At 50.2% G+C, this 27769-nt stretch overlaps 1 protein-coding gene across 1 annotated transcript in view; it reads right to left on the bottom strand.

Annotated features, from left to right (window-relative positions):
• POLG2 (DNA polymerase gamma 2, accessory subunit) overlaps positions 1 to 27769 on the bottom strand; it is a 378043-nt gene that overhangs the window by 73383 nt on the left and 276891 nt on the right. The window lies entirely within an intron of this gene.

Genomic DNA, 27769 nt, shown 5'->3' with positions numbered 1-27769 from the left:
AGATGCTGCCACACTACACCCTTAGTAAAGAAACTACACTGGGTTCCAATTGCACAAAGAACATTGTTTAATTCAGCCTGCACGATTTTCAAAATCCAGCAGAGTAAAAGCCCCATATTTGTTTCCTGTAGAATAAAGAACTATACTCCTAGGTGCAACCTCAGATCAGCCCATCTCTATCTCCAGGAGATTCCCAAATCCTATAGAAAGTGGCTAAAAGGGAACCAGGTTTGCTGTGTTGGCTCCCGGCACTTGAAACTTTTCTGGCCAACATAAGAGCAGCAACCTCCTATAAATAATTCAGAACACTGCAAACAACAAGGCTCTTCACACAAGTTTATCACTATGTTACATTGCTACCCTGCCGCTAGTGCTCTCAGTGCCATGAAACCTTTCGGTGAAAATGCACTTCAGAAGTTTCCTATTACATAACATAACAAGCGGGTGAGTAGAGCACAGCCTGGCAGGGACTGGATTGGGTAGCTGGTTGGTCAATGAAAAAGTATTTCAGACTGAAGCTGTTGGCCCTCCAACAAGGCAGAGGAAATCACCTTATTGGCACAAATGGCCTTGTTGTTTGGGGAGCACACAAACAGTAAAATGCAATTTTGCTGGGGCTCTGAAAATCCTTGCACGGAAGCTGATTGCACTTTAGGAACATCACAGTCTCTGGACTAAATTTAACAAATCCAAGTCACTTTCGGTATTGAGGCTGTGCCTTAGTGGGAGTCCATGCAAAACTTAAATGCTCTTCCTAAGCTTCATTTAAGACCCTGAAGCATTTGTCTATCTTCGTGTCTGGCAAGCACACCTATTCAAGAGTGTTAATCGAGCTTGTAAATTAATAAATAAAGTGACTGGCCGAATCAACCTTGTCCCAACATCGGGCAGTCGGAATATTTAATTATGTTGTGGTTTTGTTCCCACACCAGTTTTGTCAGCTAATGTAACATTAAAAAAAAGTTCATAAAGTTAATTGCGAAAAGTGGGAGCAAGCCCTGCAAAACAATGCAAGGAGCCAGTAACACAAGGATCTTTGTAACAAAAGCTTGTGAAACCAATGAGCTATTTTACATTAAATGCAAACTCTTGACCCCATATAAGTCTGTGGCAGCCACGTTACCTCTGATGACACTAACCTCAGACACAAGGGTGTACACCAGCCCGATTTTATATCCAGTCGTCTATCCTCTAACTTTCTGGATTTGCATAGATATAAGCAGTAGTTTCCTTAACTTTTTGAACTAGTTTTACACACATTCTGTTTTGGACCAATTAATTTAGCCAGAGCAGCATTATTATCGCATTTTCCTTGCTGCTAAATAGTTTAGGGCAGATCTAAACAAGCGAGAGTGTATGCACTGTCGCAGGTAAGCCCCAAAGCAAGGAAGCTAGCAAAAGAGAAAGCATGAGAGAGAGCGAGAGACACACAGAGAGGAAGACAGAGGTGAAAAAGAGTGGGAAAGGGAGCTGCAGGCCAGACGAGAAGGCAGTAAAGGAAAAGGGGGAGAAGTAGTAAAGGAGGAGAAACAGTGGGTAGGAGGAAAAGGAAGAGAAAGGGGAATAAGTAAAACGGAAATGGGAGGAAAGCTGGAAGGAAGATGCAAAGGACTAAATAGCTGAGAACGTTTGATGGAAAGAACATGGTAGAGAGAGTGAGAAAGGACAATGGAGTGGCCTAGCGACAGGGTGATGAAGAAGAGAGAGGTGGACATAGTGAGAGAAGTTAAGAAAAAAGTGAGGAAAAAAGAGAGAAAGCAGAATAAACAGTAAGAGAAAAAGAGAGCAACAGAGAATGGCAGCGAAGAAGAGGGAGAAGCCTAGTGCCAAGGAAAACAAGAGAACAGAGGAAAGAAGTGGAGAAAGTAAGAGAAGGAGTGAGAAGAGGAAAAGGAAAAAGACGACATGGAGAGCAGAAGAACATATAAAGAGACAGGAATACCTGAAGGTGTGACATAGGTGTTTTAAGCACTAGTGCATTGAGGCTATGTGAAAATTCACAATCTAGAGACACACCATTCAAGCACATTCATTAACAATATCAAGTGCTGGAAAGAGGACTGGTATACTGCAGAAAAACAGATACAAAAGTTCAGTAAAAGCTGAGAGTGAATACTGGGCAGGCAATCGGGACACCAAAGTGGGCGGGGCTGCAATCCCTCCATGAAAACAGCATTGGAGAGTTAATTAAATGAATACGAAACAATAAAAAACAAGTAAGTACTTCAAAGTCGTTTTATTTAAGTAGTATATCGAGAGTGAAAAGTGTGGCTCATCCTTGGCCAGCTCGTCTTCAACTGCCAAGGTTAGACCCATACACTTCTAGGTGGAATGTGGAACACACTAGGCACAGTGCTCCACACTCCATAGTAGACGTGAAACAGTAACAGAAGATTACAACAGATGCCATGGCCAAAGTAAGAGTTAAAAGTCAAGATAACAGACACGCAGTCAGGCATACAGTAGGGGAACCCTATACCATACATGGGACAGTCACATCAGAACATTTGTGGTTTGATACATTTTTATTCATTTTTCACTCATGTGAGGTTATTGCACAAATGCCACAATAGAACCACCTAAATAGTCTTGCTTGCATGTGGATATCACACTTGTGTTATTTACAGTGTATTTCCTGTTCTGGTAACTTATATTGTTACATGATTAGTTAACGTTCACTTGAAAGTTGAGCTTCAGAGAGATGAATAAAATCAGAAACTGGGAGAAAACAAAAATACAGTAAAACTGTGATTTATGTTTGGTTAAGATATGCTAGTGATTTAGACAAACAAGGTCTTACGAGATTTATCAACTAAGAAAATTAAGGCACAGTGAAGTAGAGTGATATCCCCAGACTGGTATGGACCCAGATGGAGACCAATGTCACTCTAATATCGTGCCCCTCAAACCAATCTCCACCACACTACAAGATCCTTGCACTAAAGGTGGAACGAATGCACAACTCCGGTTAAGCAAATTTGAGCAAATAAAGCATTAGTTTACATTGCCTTTGCCGCGGCTGGTTTGGTTGGGGGAATGGTAGAGGCTTTCACGTGTCCCCAAAATAAGTAGCTGTGAAGTAACAGCAGGCTCGCGAGTTACCCTGGACAGCACAATATCAGTTGCTCTACATGGGCCAAGCACTTCACTAAGCTATCATTAATGCTCTTTGGCAAAGTGCCTCTAAAGCTATAAGGGACAAATACAAAAGTGGTACAATTGGGTGCTTATTTTAAACACAGACACGTCAGCCGGCGTGCGTGACGTGGGCATAAGCGATGCTGTGAATTCCCTCGCTCTGTGAGAGCAGAGTTCCCTCTACGTGGCTCCCCTGTCCTGCAACTAAAAGGTGCAGCTTTCACTGCTAACTCTCCGTCGGCAGGCGCTCGCCCGAGGCCGGCTCTCACCTGCACCTCAGACTCCGGTAGCCATTCTGTGTTGACTAGTAAATCGTACAGAATGTCTTTCTCCTGCTCATCACTCCGCAGATCTGCAGGCACTGCCATCTTTATAGCTGGCAAGTTGACTCGCTACTACGGCGCCCCGCCCAGCTCAAAACTCGTCAGTGTGCGAACCGTTTATCAGTGACGACTAGAGGAGGAGCCGGAGAAGGGGTTGTTCTAGCTAGCCTTGGGGATGGGACATGCGCGTTGTCCTTGCGGGAGCGTGCGGCCATATGGTGCCACCAGATGGCGCCGCACGCTCCCGGAAGGAAATCTCCAGACGTGCACGCGTTTGCATTGCATGCAATCCAACGCGTGCTCTTTTTTGCTGAAAAAGCGGTGCCGATGGCATTAGGTCTCTCCTATGCAGCGCGCTCTGTGTAGGCGAGACCTAAAAAAGTATCAGAGCAGGAACGGCCTCCTCTGTTCCGAGGGAGGGGATGCTACTGCGCATGCGTAGAGTTAACCATCTCCCTGCAGTAGACTTGACTGATCTGTTGCTGGCCGTCATTCTGGGGCTCAAAGGGGAAAGAAGAGGTGATCTGGGAAGGCACCTCACTACCTCTATGATCCAGCGGCCTTCAAGCCTGGCTTAATCCAGTAAAAGCAAAGGATGCTGTCGCAGTAAAGCGGAGATATTTACAACTAGGATAGGAAGTGAAACAAATTACCTGCCCTGTGCCTGCGTAACACACGCATTTAGAAACCTTTCATTTTCCTTTTTTCGCTTCTGTAAATGGAAGATACGGATACCTGTCCCAGGAAGAGCACCATGCTCCCAGATTTCATGAGGTCAGTCTGCAACAAGACAAAAATGTGCGAGCCTAGATGGAAAAGTTCCTATGTTTGTAGCAGTCATTCTGACCTGAGTTATGCCAGGCATTTGGGAAACACCAGCAGGCACGATATCTCGTCTGCCTAGTGGGAGGGGATTTGAAGGCTGACTTGCGTCTGACCAGGTACAAACTCCTCCCAGGGGAGTGTCTTCCGCCCCCCTGCCCACTTAACTGCGTCCCTTTAACCTTTAAATTACACCACTGACAACGTGATTTGGTGCCTTAAAAGGTTGCAGTTTATTCAAATATAACATGGTTGTACAATTCGCAATTTTATTGGTCATTCATTAACATTCATGTTATTGTATACATTCATTGTCTTTGTACATTTCTTGTTGTTATGTGCTCGAAGACAGTATAGTTTGTGGGGTGCTCCTTTGGCCGGGCCTCTGTGTCGCGGTTCCAGACTTCAACTTGCTTACGATTTGGTGGGTGTTCGTCAGGACCTGCCCGGGCTGCAAGTGCCGTTCCACCTGCCAAGGACCCTTTGTTGGGCCCCTGCCTGCTTCTCATGGCCCCTGCTCTGTGGCATCCCAAGGACCCTGTGGGAGCATCACATCCACTCTGTCAGTGGCTGTGTGCCGTCATTAGCTCCTTCAGTGCCGCTGCCGTGAGGCATCCCAAGGACACCGGGTGAGCCTTCCATCTACCTCTATTAATTGTTTCTCTCTTATGTATATCTTTCCTGGGTTTCTTCCGCCTCACCTCTGCCTTGGGGCTGCGACGCCTGCGTCCTTTGGTGTGGGTGTGCGGGATTCTTTCTTCTCGGGGGGGGGGGGTTGTGTGTGTGCTAACTCAAGGCCTTGCGCCCTTCTTTAACTACCCCAGCCGTTCGCCAACTCGCCCCAAATGGGCGGGCCGTAGGCAACTTTGGGGCGACTAATCCTGGTCGCCCCTTCTTTCGCTGGCTTTCGCGATGGGGGAGCGGGGGCTTCCCGCCTCCGGGCGGCGTTTGCCCCGGGCCCCCATTGGGTCCAGCGGCGCCTTCCCCGGCCTGGGTTTCAAAGCACTAGTGTGTAGGCAGGTGGTTGTAGCAGGCAGTGCAGGTTGCAATATTATCATCATTTAGTCCAAAGAGAAGACCAGCCATGTGCCTGCATTTTAGGAATGTCTGTCCAGCAAGGAATTGCTAAAGAACGCAACCCTAAATTTCCACTACCACCAAAAACTACAGCCAATGGATTAGGTCAAGTGGGAAGGACTGTTCTTCGTACCAGTACCCAGGGCAAAGAGAATTACCAATAAGTATGTACGCAGAGGCACAACTAGAGCCAAATTTTAGCGGGGCTACTAAAAATTTCGAGGGTCGGGGGGCTAATTCTTCCAGCAATAGTCAGAGTGGAGCTGCAGGGGCTCTAAGAAGGGTGAAAAAACAACAAAGCCTCGTTAACAAGTAAATGGTCTTTTAAAGATCTGTGAAGTGGGGGGGCGTGGCTTAGCAGGCTATGTGAACAGACGTGCTCTGGAAGGGATCCCGCACCCAGCCGCCTTTAGAAGCAATTTAGGCAGAGCTGGGGGGCTGAAAACGGCACCTCTGGACCACGCTTGGGGTGTTTTGGTGGCCGGTGACTCTTGGGAAGCTCCGGGCTCTCAGGTGGCGGCATACGGCGGACTACGGAGGTTGTCAGTGGCGGGCCTGGAGGAGCGTCCCGCCGTTTTGTGAGTCCCCTGGTAGAGGCGCCCCTGGACCCAGTGGCTGCATACTGAACCCTGCAGGCGGAAGAGGCGGCACCCTCCAGTGGCGGTGAGGCGGAGTGCGCGACCCGGGCTGCCTGCGGGAGACCTATGGACGGGGTGAGGCGGCTTGGGCCTGGCTCTCGGGCTGGACCTGGGGAAGGCGGGCAGCTCGACCCGCCATCTTGAGAGCGGGGCCTGCACGGCGGCCACCGGAGCATCGACGAGGCGTACACCTGCTGGCCCCACCCCGTGGATTCGGAGTGGGCTTTCCTGCCGGGGTGTGCGGATTGCCCCCGGGGGCTTGCGGTGAGGGCGCCGGCGAAGGCGACTGGCGGTTGCGATCCTTGCGGCCTGTCATCTTGCGGCAAGTCTTACGGTGAGGCGCGGGAGGGGGTCGGCGGGGCTGCCCGGAGGTGTGATTGCGGGCCGTGTGGCCCTGGGACTGGCGGCGCCAGGCCGGTCGACCTCCCGTGGCGCCCTGAGTGCCTGCGGAGTGGGCGGCAAGCGGCTGGGGGCACTGGGTGACCCTGCGGTGCGGAGCGCTGAGGAGGACTGAGGCGCTCCGTCTGAGACTGACTGCGGCCGGCGGGCAGAGGCGAGCGGAGGTTGGCGGCTGGGGCGTGGCTGCAGACACGGAGGTGGACCCCCCAGATAGCTTCGGCTGGCCCGGATCCTGGCTGCGGGCATCGCTCTGACGGCTGAGTGCTGAGTGCTGTGGCTGTGGGCTGCTTGACGTGCGGCTTTAAGGGGTAGAGGCGGGAGAATTGCTGACCGCCATTTCGAGATTGCGGCCTGGAACCGCTGCTCGGCCCTCCCGCGACCTGCCCTGCTGTGTTGAACTGCCTGGGGGGCGGGGAGGCACGACATTGTTGGCTGGTGGAGCTGGTGATTTCTCACTCCGGAGGCGACTGCAGGGGCTAACCGGGCGGAGGACAGCGGACTGGAGGTGGGGTCCGCCATATTGTGCATTGGCTGGCGGGGCCCTCCCTTATGGCCTGGTTTGCCCGGTGAGACTCTTAGCCTTTCTGTGGCGCTGGGGGGAGTCTGATGTAGCCTTCAGCCTTCAGGGAGAAGATTTGCTTGCACATACATGGGCCCTAGTGCTTGCCCCGGACCAGGCGCCTGAAGTGTACGCCCCTGCCTTCCTCTTGTGTGCATTCTCACTGGGGCCTGCCATAGCGATCATTCAGATATCCTGGCACACGGAGCGCTGTGACCCAGGTAAGGGGCAGGCACGTCTGGGGGTTGATGCCTTGCCCCTGTGTGGTCCCACTACGGGCTGGAGATCATCTGGCGGAGGGCCGGCTTGTGGCCCTGCGGAAAGGCCCTGAGAGAGAGGGGAGGCTGGGCAGTCGGCCCTCCCGGGATGCCACGGGGCCTGGAGTGCGTCAGGCTTCAGAAGAGGCGAAGGAGCTTACTGGAGGAGCTTTCACTTGGCACTGTGGGGCTGGCCTGTCCCTGGACCATCGCGCCCCGACTATGGGCAGCTGTGGAGGGACTCGGCGGCGAGACTAGCAAAGCGACCCTAGGCGAGACTAGACCCGAGCCTTGAGGCGGCAGACAGCGGCAGTGGGTGAGGCCCAGCTCTCCGGTGGGACATTGAAACGGGGAGCTGGCTTGGGACAGACCAAGACACCAAGGTGAGCGGAGCTGGGCCAGGGTGCAGGGCGGCAGTGGACAGTGAGGCCCGCCAGCTTTGGGAGTGGGAATTGCATTGCGAGGCCCAGCACTGTGAGCAACGGACCTTTGGTTGGGGAGGGTACGGGCAGCCTTTCAACTCTACTGTGGGCCCTTGGCGCTTTTGGTGGCTCGTTGGACGGTGGGGTGCTTGGCGCGGCGTGGGACTTGCTGCAGGGGCCTTCAGTACCTATTTGCGACCTGCGCACCAACAGTGGACCTTGGTGCGACGGCCTGGAGAAGTAGCGGCCTGGTCTGCAGCTTGGAAGTAGGGGTGCGCAAGCTGTTGCCTGGGTGCCTTCACAGAGGAGATTGCTGGCGAGGCCGCGGAGGCCTCCTGTAGCTGTGTAGTGGCTGGGCAATGCTTGCATTTCCTCTTGAATACCCCCGGGTTCGAATGCGGCGGGGGAGGGGTGTAATCTCATGCGCCAGGGCGGGCAGTTGCTCTCAGTGATCTGAAGTAGGGGTTATCCTGTTGCCCTGTTGAGCCTCTTGCCTTCGCTGCCCCGGGTCGTGGGAGCTGTACTGGTGTTCTGTGTTGTGCCCTGACCCCTGCCCTCACCGAGTTGGTGGCCCGGACCCCTAACGGCGGGCCTGGTGACCCCCGCACGTAGCCTTGCACCCGGTGGGTGGAGGGGAGGACCTGTTGGGGTGCTACAGTGTGGAGAAGTTAGTGAGTGAGTGTGGGCCTTTGCTTTTGCTGGCGCCTCGCGCCCTGATCCACTACCCGGGGTGTCGTAGGGACCACCCGTACTTCTCGGCTGGGAGTAAGTGAAGCTGGCAATGTCGCGCTCTAATAAAGGAAACAAAGCCGACCCGACTGTAACCCCCAAGGACAACACTGTCGTGGCAATGTGGGGAAAGGCGGGGGCGCCTGCAGCCGGTGAGAGCTCGTCCCAGACCGCTGGAGACTCCCCGCCAGTCACCCAGGCCTTTATGACCACCTTCATGTCGGAATTGAAAATGGAAATAGGATCCCTGCGGACTGAGGTGCACACATGTGTGAAGGAATTACGGAAGGAGGTCACGGATCTTGGGGACCGCGTGGATGGGCTGGAGAGGACGATGGACACGCGCACGGAGGACCAGGAACACCTATGGCAGCGTCTGGCGGCCCTTGAGGAGCAGAATATTGAGCTTCAAGTAAAGCAGGAGGATTTGGAGAACAGAAGCCGCCGTAACAACCTCCGCATCCGGGGGGTCCCTCTTGGAGAAGAAGGGGAGGACATCATGGGATATGTGGCGCAGCTCTTAGACGAGGTCTGGGGTGGCGAGAACGCCTCCCAGCCGGCTTTGGATCGCGCTCATCGTCTATCCGGGCCTGCGGGGAGCCGGGGCTCCTACCGGACATTTTGACTAGGGTCCACTTCTTCGCCGAAAAGGAGGCAATGTGGAAAATAGCGCGGGACAAATCAGATCTGCGATACAAGGGGCACAAGATTCAGATCTTTCAAGATCTGGCGCCCAACACCCTGAAGAGGAGACGAGCATTTCGGCCAGTGACCAAGCAATTGCGCAGTATGGGCATCGCCTACCAATGGGGGCATCCATTTGCGCTCATATTTCAGTGGGAATCCAAGCGTAGAATCATAAGGTCCTATACGGAGGCAGTGCAACTCATCAGCCTGCCGACAACACCGCCGGCGAGCCCATCTCAGCCCCGTAGGCAGGAAAGGATACCGGCTGGACCGTCTTGGACCACAGTACGTCGGCAGCTTCGTGCATCCCCCAAGACTGAGCGTTCACCCTCTCAGACTAAGCAGGACATTATAGCTCATATCCGATCCCTTGAAGGGGATAGAGAAGAGTCCGGAGGGCGCTCCCCAACACCATGAAACGCGGGGCGTATGCTTATTACCTTCTGGAGTGGAGGCCTCACTCCCACGAACACATTTCCTTGAGAGAAGGGATGCAATGCGGTTCCTCACACACCACCCTGGCTCCTAGATTGAGGGGGGGGGGGGTAGCGGGAGACCCCAGTAGTTAGATCTTTAAGACCGCCACAAACCCCCTTCGGTCTGCCCCATAGGGAGTGACATCCCAGAGTGTGTCCAAACCTGCGGGTGCAGGATGCTCTGTAACGGGGACTGTACCATGGCCCTGTTGGCCGCGATTGTTAGGTAAAGATGGGTGGCCCCATTGGCCGCTCTTTCTCTCTCTATTCCTTTCCTCCTTCTCTTGTTTCCTGCTATACTACTTTCCCTTTCCTTTCCCTTCTCAGGGGAGTGCGGGGAGGGGGTAATGGGTTGGGGTGGGACTGCGCGAGTGCATGCCTATTGTGAGTATTGCGTATGCGGGAGGACTGTTAAGGGGGTGCGGATGACACACGACAAGATCCTAGCATGGCAGTAAACACACCTAGCCCTTTGAAGGTCCTAACGCTCAACGTGAAGGGCCTTAACTCACCCAATAAGCGCAAGCAGGCATGGCACTACCTCATTCGACAAAACCCAGACATCATATTCCTGCAAGAGACACATCTCTTACAAGCTGACACCGCGCGCATGGCACACCCTAGGTACCCCCTCCAGTTCTGGGCTGCGGCAGACACAAAGACAGCAGGAGTGGCGATACTGTGTAGGGCTGGCATCAGGCGGGGAGGCGACAGGCTCTTTAGAGATGGCGATGGGCGCTTCCTTAGAGTGGGTGTGGAGGTTGGGCGTTGCCGCTACACGCTGTGTAATATTTATGCACCTAACCAGGCGCAAGATCGATACCTTGGAGATGTTTTGAGGGAGCAGGTGCCGCAGGGTGGCCCCTCACTTATTATAGGGAAGGACCTTAACCTGGTCTGGAACCCTGAGATGGATCCTTCAGTGGTGCGGGAGCAATGTCTTCGGCACTGCGCAAGCAGATAACAGACTTAGGGCTGTTCGATGCGTGGCGTTACTTCTCCCCAGACAAGAGGGAGTTCTCGTTCTACTCACATGCACACCGATCCTACTCTCGCATCGATTATTTGTTTATCTCTCACGATCTCACCCGCGAAGCCCTAGGGGTCACTATGTCAGATATTTCGCTCTCCGACCACGCCCATGTTGAGTTACTCCTGCAGGACCCGACCGCTTGTCCTGCCCGGGAACGGAGGTAGTGTCTGCCGCCGAGTATCCTTCGGGATGCGGCAGACGTTGAGGACATCAGGGGGGCCATTGTGTACTACTTCGAGAGCAACGACCTGCCTAAAACGCCCTTTCCAGTGGTCTGGGACGTCTTCAAGGCCACGATACGGGGGCACATTACATCCCTCTCGATCACGCGGACACGCAAGGCACGAGCGCTGGAGGATAGGCTAACGGGAGACTTAAAGATGGCGGAGATACAGGATCAGGGCTGCTCTACCCTGCGGTCGAGACGGCAGCTGGCCAATCTTAGAGGGCAGCTCAGGATGTTGCGCACAAATAGGGCAGAGAAATCCCTCTTGGCATTGAAACAGAAGTATTTTACGGGCGGGGACAAGGTGGGGAGGCTACTGGCGAGGAGGCTGAGAGCCCGTGCCGCTAAAGCACATATAGCCAACGTTCAATCGCCAAATGGGAACAGAGTAGTGGCGGAGAAGGATAAATGTCAGGCTTTTAGGGACTATTATGCGGCACTATACCATGAAGAGAAACCGCCTTCAGAGATGGTGGAGGAAGTATTGGGGCAGTACGGCGGGACGACGCTACATCCCCATTATGCGAAGTTAATGGAGGAACCGATCTCGCAGGAGGAGATAGCATTAGCCATCCGAGAGCTCCCCCTGGGGAAAACTCCGGGACCGGATGGGCTCCCTTTATCCTTCTATCGCATGTACCATGCGCAGTTCAGACCCTACCTTCTCAGACTATACAACTACTTTACGGATGAGGAGGGACCGTCCCCTGATATGGGACTGGCGGAAATTGCCTTAATCCTGAAGCCTGGGAAAGACCCTACATTGTGCGCGTCATACCGCCCGATTGCTTTACTAAACACTGATCTTAAAATATACACCAAGTTACTAGCGAAGCGACTGGATCCCCATATGCCGGGCTTGATAGACCCAGACCAGATGGGTTTCATCCGCAACCGACAGGGGGCAGACAACGTCGTAGGGTGGCACATTTGGTGGGGAAGGCTCACCACTGGCAGATCCCAGCCTGCCTCCTCTCGCTAGACGCGGAAAAGGCGTTCGACCGGGTGGACTGGTCCTTCCTACGGGCGGTACTACATAAGATAGGGTTCGGCCAGAAGATGATCACTAGGATCATGGCGCCGTACCTTGCACCACGGGCCAGGATCCGAGTTAACGGACAGCTCACTGAGCCGTTCAGCATCGGGAGGGGAACCAGACAGGGCTGCCCACTCTCGCCCCTATTATTTGCCCTGGCAATTGAGCCCCTAGCGGATATGGTTCGCCGGGCCCCTAACATCCATGGCATCCCCCTAGGCGGTCAGGACAACAAAGTAGCGCTCTTCGCGGACGACCTCATCCTCACACTCACAAAGCCCAGAGAGTCCCTGCCGGCAGTGCACTCAGCGCTGAGCCTTTTTGAGCGTGTCTCTGGCCTGAGAATCAACCACAACAAGTCCTGGGCCCTCAACCTTACCATCCCGAAGACAGAAATCCCTCATTTGGAACAGATAGCCCCTTATCGGTGGACGGACCAGTCTATCCGATATCTTGGCCTCCAGCTGACCCCCTCACTGGACGACTGGACGCAAGTCAACTGGAGGGAGTGTTGACGTTCGGTCCTTGAAGATCTGCGGCGGTGGAAGCTGCTCGTGCCGTCATGGCTGGGCAGAATCAATGCAATTAAGATGTCCATCCTACCCAAAATCTTATATTTATTCCAGTGTCTCCCCACCCCCATACCGCTTCATAACATAAGAGGTTTGCAGCGAGACCTGACAAACTTCATCTGGGGGGGAGGGGGCCTCGCTTCTCCCAAGCTCTTCTGTTGGCGCCACGAGATCGGGGGGGACTGGCCTGCCCTAACCTGGTGGAGTACTATTGGGCAGTACATCTCCATTTTATAGTAGAATGGGGCGCAACTGAGAACGAAAAAGGGGTGGTTCCACATGGACAGAGCCGTGACTGGGCGCACCTTCTGGGATGTGGCGTGGAAATCTAAGGTGGGGCGGCCTCCGAGTGCATACATGGCGGTGCCCACGAAAACGGTGTTGGAGATCTGGGACAGAATAGCGGTACGCAGGGGCCTCACGACCTTTCCCTCGCCACACACCCCAATTGAGGGGAATCCGAGCTTCCCTCCGGCCCATCGTACTAGGGCATTCCATAAGTGGCCCCAGGGTGACTGTAGAGTGCTCATGGATCTATTTGATGGGGGCTCTCTCAAGACATTCGCACACTGCAGAGAGGAATTCCGAGTACAGCCCGAGTACCGCCCGATGCTGGGATGCAATATGCTCAACTGAGGCATTGGCTAATGGCAGATGGCACATATCAGGCGGCCACGCGCGCTTTCACTCCGTTCGATCGTCTGGCTCGCTCCTTCACTGAATCGAAGGGCCTGATCTCAAAAATCTACCAGTTCCTACAGCACTCTCACACGCCGCCCTCCCATCCGTATCAGCAGCGTTGGCAATCCATCTCAGACACAGACATCACCTCGGCACAGTGGTGCCGGTTGTGGCGCGACATACCCAAAATATATCATAGCATACCACAACAGGAGAACGCATATAAAATAATATAAAATAATGACACAGTGGTACTACACGCCACAGCGTTTGCACAGAATGTTCCCGGCCTCTTCCCCTGAGTGTTGGAGGTGTCGGTCTGCGACTGGAGATTTTCTACACATATGGTGGACCTGCCCTTCGCTGACCCTCTTTTGGAAGGAGGTCTTAAGCCACATTAGGGGGGTTCTGGGGTTTCCTCTGTCTGAAGCCACTAGCACACTATTGCTGGGTGTTAAACCTGCTGGCCTGAAGGCTATCACCCGGAGCGATTGGACATTGGTGCTTCAAATGCTACGGGCAGCTAAGCAGCTCATTGCGTTATACTGGAAAAAGACGGAAGCGCCGCCCATTGCTGCGTGGTTTGTGCAACTTTGGCACGTCATAACAATTGAACTCCTCACAGCTAGATTACAGGCGCGCAACACACGCTTTAAGGCGGTCTGGCAGCCTCTGGTAAAATACTTATGTGCAGTAACACGCATGCGACACATGCCCCCCAAGCTTCGGGCGCTGTGCCTAGTGGAAGACGCGGTGATCTCCCCTGACCCAGACAGGCTGCTGACATAGAAACCCCAGTACGTGAGGCCTAGAACAATGTAGGTGCTCCAAACTGACCAGTTGTCCGGCGCAATGTTCTCCTCCCTACCCCCCCGCCCTCTTCGATGCACTCTGAGCCCTCTCTCTTTCCTAATCTTCTCTCTTTACTTGTTCCTACTGTCTACTCTGATCTGCTCTCATCCTTTCTGATACTCTGTTGAAGTTCAGACCCCATTGGTCTCATAGTACTAAGTTTTCTGGTTTACTGGTTACATTCGGTCCCAGGGACCGGGCTATCTTAGGCAGTGACTGTCCGGCGTACAGTGGGTAATATATGACGCGGCCGTCCCTGTTGGGTTGTAGGCGAACCGCTGTGTACAATGTTGTTGCCTATGAGAACTATCAATGTTATTTATTGCATCATGCCCTGACGCGGCCGGCCCGGAGTGGGTTGTAGGCTTACCGCTGTGTACCAGTCCGATTTTTGAGTACTCCCTGTCTTGGGGGTGAAATAAAAAAAGACTTGACTTTAAAAAAAAAAAAAAAAAAAAGATCTGTGAAGTACTTGCGAACGGCTGTGTGTGTGCCCAAGGAAGCTGTCTCAGCCTGGGCTGCCACACATGACGGGGTAGTTTAAGCCCTTTCAGCCCTATGGGCATTGCATGCCAGTATGTACGTATATGGTATTTCTACAGCGCTGTACATGGTGAAAAACAAGCATAAAGTCATAGAGCAATAGGAGAGGAAGCTGGGTTGTGCACCACAGTTAATGCACTGTTATGTAGTGTTCTTTAAAAAGGAGAGCCTTCAACTCTTTATTCAATTGGAGCAGCATTGGCGGTCCTGATAATGGGATGTTGTCCACATCTTGGGTGCACCGATGGAAAAGGCCTATTGTCTTGTTTTTTCATTGTTGCACTGCTTAGTGGTGTCCTGGCTGCAGGTGTGCAGAGAACCATCAGAGATGGTGAGCTTGTCTGCAAGATCAGCAGTTGGGCTGGTCGTGATAGCTTTGTAAACGATGCGGCTGGTTTTAAAAATGGTGCGGGCTGGCAAGGGTAGCCAATGAAGTTCCATCAGGTTGGGGGTGATGTGATCACATTTCTTCAGGCCCTAGATGAAAAATGCTGCACTGTGTAGGATGCCCATAATGGGAACCATGTGGAGTCTGGGAGGCCATGGAGTAGGGCATTACCACCATCTAGACAACAGGGGCTTGATCAGCAATTCTGTCATTTCCTGGAAGAGACTGTCTGACTTTCTTTAGAAGGGAAAGCTGGTACCAGGCCATCAATATGTTTTTTTGGGTATGAGCTCCTTGAGGACGAGGCTGGTATGTAGGGTGAATCCAAGTTCCTTAGCATTTAGTGAAAGTTGGGGTTTGAAGCCGTCAAAGTTCATGTCATTGAGCAAGGTTTGTACTGTATCTTGTTTGCTGTTCTTGACAAATAACATCAATTATGTATTGAGCTTTAGATAGGTGCTGGACAGCCAGGTCTGGATGATGAGCAAGCGGTGTTTGAGGATTTGGACAGTTCAGGCAGAGACGACTTTCAAGTAGAGTTGTGTATCGTCTGAATATTGGTGAATCTTGATGCAGTTTTCTGTGGGTGTTATCTGTGAGTAGTGCACACAGTGGCTCCATGTATAAGCTTAATATGGCAGGTGAAGGCTTCTACACATCTTTAATATAGAAGATGACAAGTGATATTATGGAGTCCTGAGAGACTCCCCAGATGATATGGATCTTTTGCGACCTGGCGGTTTTAGTGTGAACAACCTTGTGTCAGCTGGAAAAGCAGGAGGAGAACCAGTGAAGGACACTGTGGGAGAATCCCATTCAAAACTACAGGGGGCGTATGACAGTTGGATGGTCAACTGGATCAAAGGCAGCCAGCAGGTCCAGTAATATCAAGAGGCAAACGTCACCTTCATTTGTGGTCAAGAGGGTACTGTCTACGATACATGGGTAGCGGTCACCATGCTGCAGCGTGATTTGAAGCCAGATTCGTAGTCATGCAAGAAATAGTTATCCTTTATAGGATTCAGGAATTGAAGATAGACTGCTTTTTCAATTACCTTGCTTATCAATGGTAGGGGAGTCATGGGTCAATAGTTGGCAAGGTCATCAGGGTCTAGTATAAATTTCTTTAGGAGTGGGAGGATCTGGTCTATCTTGAGAGTTTCTTGGAAGAGGTCTACAGTATGCATTGGCAATGGTAAGTAGGGGTAAGAGAGCATCCCCAGAGAGCTCTGATGAAGGAAGATGGTAAGACATCTTCATAAGGAGTGACTTTGAGGGAGTTGAGTATGTCAGCGAGTTCTGGAAGAGATAGGGCTTTGGTGGGAAATCTTGGCGGCGTTCTATGGGAAGGTGTAGTTGTAAGAATTAATGCAGGTTTGATGTTGTTGTGCTGTTGGATCTTCTGTATCATTTCACAGATAAAGAGATTGATGGCATTGCACTTTTCTGTGGAGAGAGGAATATGTGGATTCGACAGGCGGTTGATGCAGTGCTTGTTTGTCTAGAACAGCTTTCTGCTTCTGTTGGTGGCTTCATTGACAGGGTTAGTATAGTATTTTGCTTTGGGTGTTGTGATGACTTGTATGTGTGTTGTGCAGAGAAACGTAAGTATCAATAGGACCTTTGGTGTTCTGTTTATCTTCCATGTTCTTTCCTATCTATGGATGGATTGTGTATTGCTAGCAAGACCTTTAGAGTACCAGGGTGCTGAAGGGTTTGGTTAGTACTGGTGTGTTGTCTCTGCGCCGTGGATGTTCACATAGATTTCCAAAACAGGTATAACACCTCTCTTCAGAACAAAGTTTCTCGACCGTGTTAAACGATAATGTTCAGAATGTCACTTTCTGTATACTATAACTTCCAACTACACAGAAGCACCAGTATGCAGGAAACACCATCAAATTCCCTAGAGGCAATTCAATCTTTTCTTTACGATATTTCAGGCAAAAGAAGCACAACTTAAAATAATGTACATTATTTAAGTGCTTAAGGATGATGGTGGGAATATTTTGGTGTATTGAATGAGTAAAACGCAAGTTGTCTCTGCTGAAGTATTTATTTGGTATGTTCAGCCTAATGTGCTGTGTAACATGCTGATTTTCTATGAACAACATAAAATATGGTTTAAAAAAAAAGTCCCTCGCTAGCAAAGAGCTACTAATAAGTTTGATGCAGCTGACATCAGAAAGATAATGGCCAGGGAGAGGTCTTCTTTAGCTATAAAAGATGCTTGGTGGCGCACGAGCGGAAAGGCCGCCGTAAGGTGAGGCTCCCGCTGACCGGCTGCAAGATCCATCATTTATCCTGCTCTACCCCTGCTGACTCCCGGTGGAATTAGTGGGAGATGATACCCGTTGACACTGGGCTCTCAGCGGTGTGAACATTGGAACCGCGGATACAAGCTGCGTGAATAATCCGCCAGAAGAAGTGCCGGGCGAGTGATTGCTCTGCGGGGCCTGGAGCCGCTTTGCGGGGAGCTCGGCCACGAGAGGCCCCGGCCTGCCACGAGGTGTGTGGGCCGCGGACATCGGCTGGCGCTGAGCCTGCGGGGGAGGTCGATCTGGTGAGGTGCGACCAACTTCGAGGGCTGTGCGGAGGGTGAGTGGTGAAAGCCTCGCACCCCCTGGCCGATTGCTGACTGCCCCGAGCGCTCTGAGAGGGACGGACTGCTCCTTTCCCGTGAGCGAGGGGCGGCCATTTTGAGGAGGCTCCCGGCGAGACTTGCGGGTACTGCTGCTTGGGCATAGTGCGGCTTTCCCGGACGCCGCCTGGGTGGGCTGAAGCCACGGCAGCGGTCATCTGGGAGAGGTACCTGCAGAGGGAAGATTGAGGACTGCTGAGACGGCCTGAGAAATAGAGGAGGCGGGGCCCTGCGACCGAAGCCGTCTCTTCTCCCGCCCATGGTTGGCTTTCTGACTGGAGGGCATAGTCGGTGGAGAGCGGTGCTCGGGTACAACCTACATACAGGTAGGGCTAGGACTGGATCCTGGCATCAGGTGAATCCCCCCTGGGGCCTGTTGGACGGAAGATGTGCGGAGCAGTAGATTACAGCCCAGTGCGGAGCGACACGGAGGCCTTGTGGGTTGGGTACCCCCATTCCCTCCGGGCTCCCTGAAATAGGGGTCGTTGGAAGAACTAGAGGATACGAGGGGCTACTGGACTGGGTGCATTGCTGGCTGACAGTGGATTGACCCTAGCGGACACTGTGATACTGAATACGGGCGCCTACAAGCTGTGGTAAAGAAGTGTGCGCCTTCCTGGCCTGGATATCGCTGAGATCCTGTTGCGAGGACAGCGACGACTACCTTGATGTGGGGGGAGTGCTTCCTGGATATATCAAGGCATACATCTCGCCCATATCCAAGATGGGGCGTCCAGATACGCGACAACCGAAACTTACATTTGAGACTAAGAGGCCTAACAAACAACAATCAGAAGGGGAGGGTGCAGGACCAGAGGCCCCACCGCAGGACTCACTGCAGACAGCGGGGGACGACCTCAAGTCGCTTCTTACGGAAGTCCGACAGGGATTTGCGAACATGGCTGACAAAATTGACACGTCTCCACCAGAATGGATGCCATAGTGCGCACAATTTAGGGCCATGCGGCGCGACTTAAGGAAGCAGAACAACGCGTTTCCGATGTTGAGGACACGACGGCCCAGCTCAAAAAATCAACTTCACAGATGGACAGGCTGCTCAAGATAATAGCGGCAAAGAATGAGGACATTGAAGCTCGAAGTCCTAGGAAAAACATTCGGGTCCTTGGAATTCCTGAGAGTACAAACACAGGACGAATGGAGGAGTACGTTGAGAAGCTGCTCAAAACGGTGGTGGGTACCGAACACTTGTCTTCTAAATTTGTGGTGGAGAGGGCGCTCCTAGACCTATCATCGCTCGCCTCTTAAATTATCGGGACAGGGACGTGGCTCAGCGGATTGCTCGAGAGAAGAAACAGCTGGTGTATGATGGAGTGTCCTTTACGATGTACCCGGACTTCACCATGCAAGTGCAGGAGGAACGCCACAAATTCTAAGAAGTGAAACAAAAGCTTAGACAGGCCCAGATAGACTACGCTTTGCTCTACCCTGCCCGCCTTCGCGTTACCCACCAGGGGACGCAAAACATTTTTACTACCCCGCAACAGGTGGAGGACTACTTGAAACAACTCAAGAAGCAGCAGCGCTTGCACCGTACACCAGAGGACTCTTCTGAGTCACAGCCGTTGGAGGCGGAATAGGTATAAACTGGTGAAGCACAGTTGTGATTTCTTGAAATGTTCTTCTACCTTGATATACTGCATGATGTTTTGTCGGATACAGGGAGAGAGGCTGAGGTGCACTAAATATTTGGTATATCCACAATGAGATGTTGAGGTTGCAGGAGGTGAGAGAGGCACTTGAACTGCCGGTCACCCCTGGGTTAGACCCTACAGGTTGCGCGTTACTGACGTGACTTTTGGGTTGACTGGGGGAGTCAGTGAGCTACCTAGGCACATTCCCCACTAGGGAGTACCCCACTTTAGCTACTATCTTGATGGGTTTTCTCAGGAGTCCTCCCTCACGATTGGAGGAGGAGGACTTGAGCCCTGTTGGCCTACCTGAGGAGAAGTTTGGGGATAGGGAGGGGTGCATTACTGGCATGATTGGGATGCTTCAGTGGGAGGGGGGTTGTTTGGGGAGGGGTGGGGGTTGCTGCGATGCCGATTATATGTCATTTGCTGATACCATTCATTTATTGTTAAGTTTACAATCTGCGCACGGCCCCTATGGGCTACCAACTGAACAGGTATTGACCATCTTGTTAGATGACTCAGGTGATGGGGGATACTCCTAGAGTCATGTCGTGGAATATAAGAGGTCTTGGGGATTCGAGAAAGTGGAGGAAAGGGGCTGGCTTATCTTGATAGACAACAGATTCACATAGCACTACTACAGGAAACCCACCTGCACCACACGTGGCGACTTCCTTTGCTAGCCGTTGGGCGGGTTGTCGGGTGTTTTCTTCCTTCTCCTCCTATGCCAGAGGCACAGCGATTCTCTGTAACAAACTGACACACTTTGAAAGGCTGGGAGAGATGACGGATACACAGGGACGATATGCTATCCTCTGGGGACGGTTAGAGATACCTTGACAATAGCTAATTGTTGTGGCCCTAACTCAGACTGTCCTGAATTTTTCTCTGACTTGTGGGGGAGGATTCTGGCAATTGGGCCAATTCATGTCATTTGGGGGGGTGACTATAACGTTGCACTAAACCCACAATTGGATAGGTCCAATTCGAGTCCACAGCATTACACAAGAGCACAGGAGGTCCTGTAGGGCATCATGTTGGAAGGGGGGTTGGTTGATAGCTGGAGGTATCTGCATGCCACACATCGGGAAGGTACACACTTCACATCCTATAGGGGGACATGGGCTCGCATAGATTACAGTCTGGTCACGAGAGGTCTTGGGCCGGCCATTGATAATGTCACACATTTGGCCCGTACGATTTCGGACCACTGTTCGGTTAAGATGACGATGTCCCTGCCAGGATACGATAGACCCAGACGCAGTTGGCGGCTCCAGCCCACAGCGCTGCTCGATTCAGCTTTTAGGACAGAACTAGGTGAGGAGATAAGGTTTTTTTTTTGCCCGGAACAAGGATTTGGTAGACTGCGTCGAAATGATTTGGGAGGCGTTTAAAGTGAGGCGTTGCACTAAACCCACAATTGGATAGGTCCAATTCGAGTCCACAGCATTACACAAGAGCACAGGAGGTCCTGTAGGGCATCATGTTGGAAGGGGGGTTGGTTGATAGCTGGAGGTATCTGCATGCCACACATCGGGAAGGTACACACTTCACATCCTATAGGGGGACATGGGCTCGCATAGATTACAGTCTGGTCACGAGAGGTCTTGGGCCGGCCATTGATAATGTCACACATTTGGCCCATACGTTTTCGGACCACTGTCCGGTTAAGATGACGATGTCCCTGCCAGGATACGATAGACCCAGACGCAGTTGGCGGCTCCAGCCCACAGCACTGCTCGATTCAGCTTTTAGGACAGAACTAGGTGAGGAGATAAGGGATTTTTTTGCCCGGAACAAGGATTTGGTAGACTGCGTCGAAATGATTTGGGAGGCGTTTAAAGTGAGGGTCCGCGGATACTGTATGTCTCGGAGCTTTGGGGTTTTACGTGATATTCAAAATACAATAAGAAGACTAGAACAGGACCTAAAAGGGTTGGAGAGACTGATGGGGCGGGGTGAAGTGGGGCAGGTACAAACTGAGTTTCGCACATTGTTAACTGAGTACGAGGAGGTCGCGCTTCGTGAGGTGCGGTTCAGGGGGAAATATTGGACAGCGTGCAAATATGGGGAAGGTGACCGGCCAGGAAAAGTGCTTGCTGCGCTAACAAAAGGCTCTCGCTTCAGCACCAATGTGCTTGAAATACGAGAGCCCGACGGGGAGATGCATAGGGACTCGCTACAGATACTGGAGGTATTTGTTCAACACTACACTACATTATACACTTCACAGAGAAAAGATGCACTAGATTTGGACGGACTCACACAAGATATTGTGCTAGGATGGCTCGGGCCTGCACAGCAGAAATTCCTCAGCATCCCTTTTGAGATTGACGAAATCAGAGAAGCTATTATGCAGCTCCAAAATGGTAAGGCGCCGGGATCAGACGGTCTCACGGCTGAATTCTATAAGGCTTATATTGATATCATGGCACCAGTCTTGAAGGAAGTCTATGAAGAATCCTTAGAGGTAGGCATACTCCCCAAATCTATGAGAGAGGCGGTTGTGACTTCATTGTTGAAACCCGGAAAACCCCCGGAGCTCTGTGACTCCTATAGGCCATTATCGCTAAATTAATGGCAAAAGTACTGGCCAACAGACTGTCCCTACTCCTCGATAAGCTGGTACTCCGCGACCAATCGGGATTTGTGCCTGGAAGGGCGACCTCCCATAACCTCAGAACCTTGTTCTGGCTGCTTCATAATGTAGCACCAGAATTTCCACTTGCCGCGGTCTTCTTAGACGCTACCAAGGCGTTTGATTCGGTAGAGTGGGATTATTTATTCGGAGTGCTACGGAAAATGGGATTCCCCGAGGCATACCTTTCATGGATTGCGTTGCTGTATCATCGCCCTGTGGCTCGGATACTAGTTAATGGACATACATCGCAGTCTCTGATTATCTCCAGGGGTACTCGTCAAGGATGTTTACTATCCCCGCTCCTTGTTGCACTGGCGGTGGAGCCATTGGCTTGCAAGCTTCGACAGATACATCAAGATAAGGCGTTTCGCTGTTGCCTGAGGCAAATACTAGTCTCGCTATATGCAGACGATATTACACTCTATATTGGAGATCCGCAACAGAATATTAATCCCATCCTACGTGAGTTTATAAAATTTGGCCGGTTGTCGGGCATTAGTATTAACTGGGGGAAATCGCAGTTTTTCCCTCTTACCCCGGCAGTAAATGAATTTCCGATGGATTTTCCGATAGAGTGGTGCGGCTCGGAGCTAAAATACCTCGGGATACGGGTTGCCCTTGATAGAGAAGAAACTATCCGCGCAAATTAGGGGACGGCCATTACGCGACTCGCTGCCAATGTTACGCGTTGGATATCACGGCCTCTATCACTTGTCGGGAGGTCTTCTCTTATCATAATGATAGTATTACCCCAGTTCCTTTACTTATTTCTTAATATTCTCCTGGACCCAGGGCGGTTTTTCTTTAAGACGCTGCGCACTGAATTGCTTCGACTCCTGTGGGGAGGGAAACAGGCAAGACTTAGCTGGTCGACGCTGACGCGCCCCTATGAGCAAGGGGGGTTTGATATTCCGGATTTTGAGGTCTATTATTTGAGTGCGCGGGTGCACTATGCCTATTACTGGATCTATCCTCCTTGTTACATGCCGCAGGTAGCTGTTAAAGACTGGCTTGCTGCTCCAATACCACTGAGTGGCGTCATATATGGGCCTCCCAGTACACGAACGCCGCCGCCTACGACTGTCACTGGTACGGTGAATGCTTGGCATCGGATGGCCGACCTGCTGAACATGTCCTTCCTATACTCCCCTTTGCTACTGTTGTCATATCATCCCAAGTTATCGCTATTACAAGAGAAAGGATTTCAGAACTTCTGCATGCGGGCACATGTAGTCACTTGGGGGGGATCTCCTCCATGAGAGAGTTTCGATCCTTGGTACATCTATTGTCAGGGTTGCAGCCTACACCGTTGGAAACCTTCCTATATATTCGTCTTCGACGGGGTATGCGGACTATTCTGCCTGACTTCCCACATGAACCTGTATGTTTTTTCCCCTTACATCACATGTTAAGCACAACCGAAGGGAAGCATCTAGTGTCTAGACTATACAATAGTATGCGTACACACAGGGCGGGGTGCTGGCCAGATCCAGAGCCCGTTGGGAGGAGGAACTAGAGCGGGAGATGACTGACGAACAATGGCGCTACTGTAGTTTGCAGACAGCGCAGATTTCCGCTAGCTGCAGGCTGCGAATTATACATTACAAGTACTTGCATAGGCTGTATTACACACCAGCAAAGAAGCTGCGCTTTCACATAGCGGATGATGATAGATGCCTCCGATGTCAGCGGGCGGGTGCAGGTTTTTTACACGTTGCTTGGGAATGTCCTTCTGTTCGGGACTACCGGGAGCAAGTCTTGCTAGCTTTGGGCACTATGGTTGGCCACACATTGGAGCTGGATCCGCTAGTTGCATTGCTGGGATAAACAGCACAGATCCCTGCACAGTATAGAAAATGTGTTGCTATTTCCTTATTACTAGCCAAACGCAGGGTGGCCTGTAGGTGGGGCAGGGGTAGAGCCCCGAAATTTAAGGAATGGATAGCGGACTTAACATATTGTCAGGAACAATACATCACATATGCTGAACTGCTGCCATTGGCCTCTAAGCCCAAAGATATCTGGGGGCCGCTACAGGAGCATCTCCGATTGCAGGAGGCTGTGGATACGGAAGACGAACATAATGCTGACTGATAAGACTATTCCATAAGATTGTGTTTACATGAAGACATCACCCATTGATCAAATGCGAATCACGTATTGTACACTACGTTTTACTATGTCTCTCAACGGGGGCATTATCAGCACGTATGTCTCCCTACTCACTGTACGATGTCTAATTAACATGAACTGAATGGTGTTTTTCTTTTTTCTCTTTCTTGCTAAGGTTGAGGGGCGATGGGGGGGGCACTACCTCATCGTGACAATGGTTAATGTATTGTGATATGGAACTTACATGAAAACTTCAAAAATAAAGTTAAAAAACTATAAAAGATGCGTAGCTTGAAGATCCTCAGACGCAGGTAGCTGGCAGAGAAACACAAGATTTAAACTTCAGAAGAATGATGCTGAATAAGAAGGTTCCTGAGAAATGTTTAAGCCATCTAGGCAACATCCTTAGTATATGAATCTAGACATTATTACTTGTAGAAAGTGAGGACCAATATTTATGTAGATAGTTTTCATATTTCAGTACTGGGCACATTACGAAAGAGTGTGTAGATTAGAGACTTCCTTCCTGGAATTAAAAGACTGAGATGACTGTCAGACTCTGCTTTACTTGTGTCCCCATTTGACGTCTCTTCTCAGGCTGGTGGTTTGATGCCAATTGCAAGATGTCCCCAGTTCGGCTGCTTATTTCAAGAAGGTAGTATTCCTGCCAAGTGTGATGTTCGAGAGAGGTGGTGGGGTAGACAATCCAAGGGAGCTTTGGGATTATTACTGACATAACCATCTCACAATGCTGGGACCTTTGGAGAATATCTGTGGTGTTACCTACCAGCCCTGGCTCTCATTACAGCATTGCAAGCTGTAATGAGGGTCTTGGCCTGTTCAGGGAGATTGTGATTAGCCCAAATTATAGTTTACGCTGACCTTGGGTACTACTGCACATGCTTGGGGGATTTGGGGCAGGGAAATTTTTTGTTGCGGTCTACATAGGTGGCCATCCCCAGTTTGGAGTGACACAAAAATTAAAGGTAATTAAACACCTGCTCAATTTTTAATCGCCTCATTCTTGACCAACTTTGTGGACCTTCTTCACTAGCCATCCCTTGCATCTGAAAGGGGTTAGGAATTCTTGATATTCAGGTTATTAATTATTATAAAAAACAGTATCTGGACTGTCAGTCTTAAAAATTCTCAGGACTGAAATTCAAGCACTGTGAATCAGAACTGGATTCTTCTTGAATTAGTTAACCTATTTACCTCGTCCCATCCCTCCTCATCCAACCACTGAGAGACTTTCAACACTACATCGCCAATGAACTTAACTTACCCTCTCATAGAGCAGGGTCTATGCAGCTCTGTTCCCACAGATATTTCCCTCCGTATAGCTAAAACATTAGTCGTGTAGAATAGCCTTGGTTAAATTCTATTTATTTTCCTCTATTAGCACAGGGTTTGGAGTTGGCTTTTGACCCGTCTCCGCCCCCCCAGATTTTAGTGACTGTTTTATCAGGTGATCCTCATTGCCAATGCTTCTGAAGTTTGGAGTTAGTCTTGAAAGTCATGCACCCATTCAGGCTTTTCCCAAATTATCAAGATGGCCGCCACTGCCCTAATCCTCAGAGGAGGGATGCGTTCTGAAAATCATATAGAATGGTGTATCAGTAAAGTCTCAAAAGCCAAAGTTGATTGATTATTTGGGGGATAGTTACTCAGCAGGACCACCAAGGAGCCCTTCAGAATTCCAGCATTCAATCAACATTTGGGATATGGTTTAGTCATATTACCCAACACGATCAGCGACATGCAGGTATTTTGAATGAAATACACTGAAGGCAGTTAATAAACAATTGACCTTCCCCAGAAAGAACAATATGCTCAAATGACCTTCTGCAGCGTTAACACAGAAAGGGTTCAGAAACTTTACCATATGAAAAACCTCTTTCAATGCCAAACCAAAGTAAACTAAATATATATTGAGGGAAAATTTTGGTACGCAAGGTTCAAGGGCCAAAATATCCCCAAAAACCTCTCAGACCCTCAGGGCTGATTATAAGCTGGTGTGTATAATTAATCGGTAATGTCTGAGAGAGCTTCATGATCACAAGAGCAGATACAGTTAGTACCAGATAATTGAGCTGCCCAAATTTTCAGAGGGACTCCATAGGCTAGTTCTCCAAATTGAAAACGTTGCCGAACATCCGACATCTACAGAGCAGGGTTCATCTTCTCCTAAGTTACGATTCTCTCATTAGTACGCACACTTTCAGTCTCCGTTTCTCTTATATTGCAAGACTGCCCCTGATGGAAGCAGCGTTTAATAGTAAAAGAATACCCCAAGACGATCCTGTAAAGGTTTTAAACTTAGCTATTATTCCTACTGGAAGAGGCAGAAAGACAAAGTTGTCGTTGTGACTCGTTCAAAGCCATCATGACGGTAGTGCAGCCACTGTTCTAAGGCACACCAAACTTCCTTGACTCTTGATTCTTATTAAAGTAACATGATATGGGTTTATTAATTGTTTTTAGATTCTGAAAGGTTTTAATATTCTAGCAGAAAGGATTACACATGAGCTATTATTATTAATGCTTTATTTAGCAAGAATGTGTATATGTCAGCAAAGTGCCCCACAGTGTGTACAATTCGCATGTCATTTCCTCACTTTCTTATACGTGTACATTTCTCATGCTGTATTCCCATACATAGCTTGAGAACGAAAGAAAATGTTCAGGCGTTTTTAAATCTATAAATCTTTCTCGGAGCTGGGTCCAGGGTGTCTTAATGTGTGCAGTCTCATTTTGTTAATAGGTTGGTGTAACTACCACAGGGTATCATAAGTTTGAAATGTTTCTGAAGTAAATAACCCATCTGGTATTTAAGGATAACGTTTTATACATGGGTTAGGCAATAATGCAGATCCATTTACTAAGCACCCACTCCCCCAGGTACAAGGTTCCTTGACAGGCTGATTTGCCAGTTTCTGGACTACCATGCAAGATCTAGAGGTGGTCAAAAGATCAGACTACTTGTGTCTCAGGACCACAACAAGAAACAAGTTGCCTCACATTGTTGTAAAGGACTTTTTTGCAGAGGTTTGTGGATGTTAAAAAAGCTTGAATGATACATTTCTTCATAAAGATGGAGCTCAGTGAAAGGTTTTAAAATTACATTTAGGTTAGTAGATAGTACCACCTTACCCAGAGAGAATGTGGTGTGCAGGGCTTGCAGTTGACTAAATGGCTGGTATTTAGCAGGCTTTTGTTACTTAGTACAAAAGCCTCAATTCAAAGGATGCCATCTTCTCAAATATCTAATGGGCAGGGGGTGCAACAGAACCAGATTAAGATCCTCCACAGACAAACTTACTTTAAAGAAAGAAAGAAGTTGAAGGAGAAAGTACGTTTAAAATGAATGGCCGTATTAGATGTGTAATCCTTTGGTATGCTCCTGTAGACACCAATAGCCAGATAATATATCCCACTCAATGTCATTTTACCCCCAGGACAGAACTAGATGGTTTGAAAAAAACATGGCATTGTCCACATAGTAAGGGGAAATATTAAAGGTTTTATTCAGCATGCACTAGGAAAATCTGAGCCATTTACTTCTGCCTTGGGATTTTGTGGAGGACTTTCTGGCAGCAGCCAGAACACAACGTTTTAAGATGAAAGGTCAGATGAGTATTTTGCTTAAATAGGGGCCATATATTCAAGCAGAGTGACTGTGGAGATGTGTGAAAGATTCTTTCCACCCATCTCACTGTTGAACAAGCCCAGTATCTGAGGTTGCTTAGCACCACATGAAATTTGTGAATTTCTCTAAATTTGGCCACAATTGACAAGGCTAGGTTGCAGAAAAGATGTTGCTGGAGTAACAGATTTATTCCTGGTACTTTTTGATGAACCATTA

This window comes from Lissotriton helveticus, chromosome 7 (assembly GCF_964261635.1).
Source record: "Lissotriton helveticus chromosome 7, aLisHel1.1, whole genome shotgun sequence".
NCBI classification, from domain to species: Eukaryota; Metazoa; Chordata; class Amphibia; order Caudata; family Salamandridae; genus Lissotriton; species Lissotriton helveticus.
The sequence above is the reverse complement of the archived record's forward strand: the minus strand, read 5'-3'. Positions and strand labels throughout refer to the sequence as shown.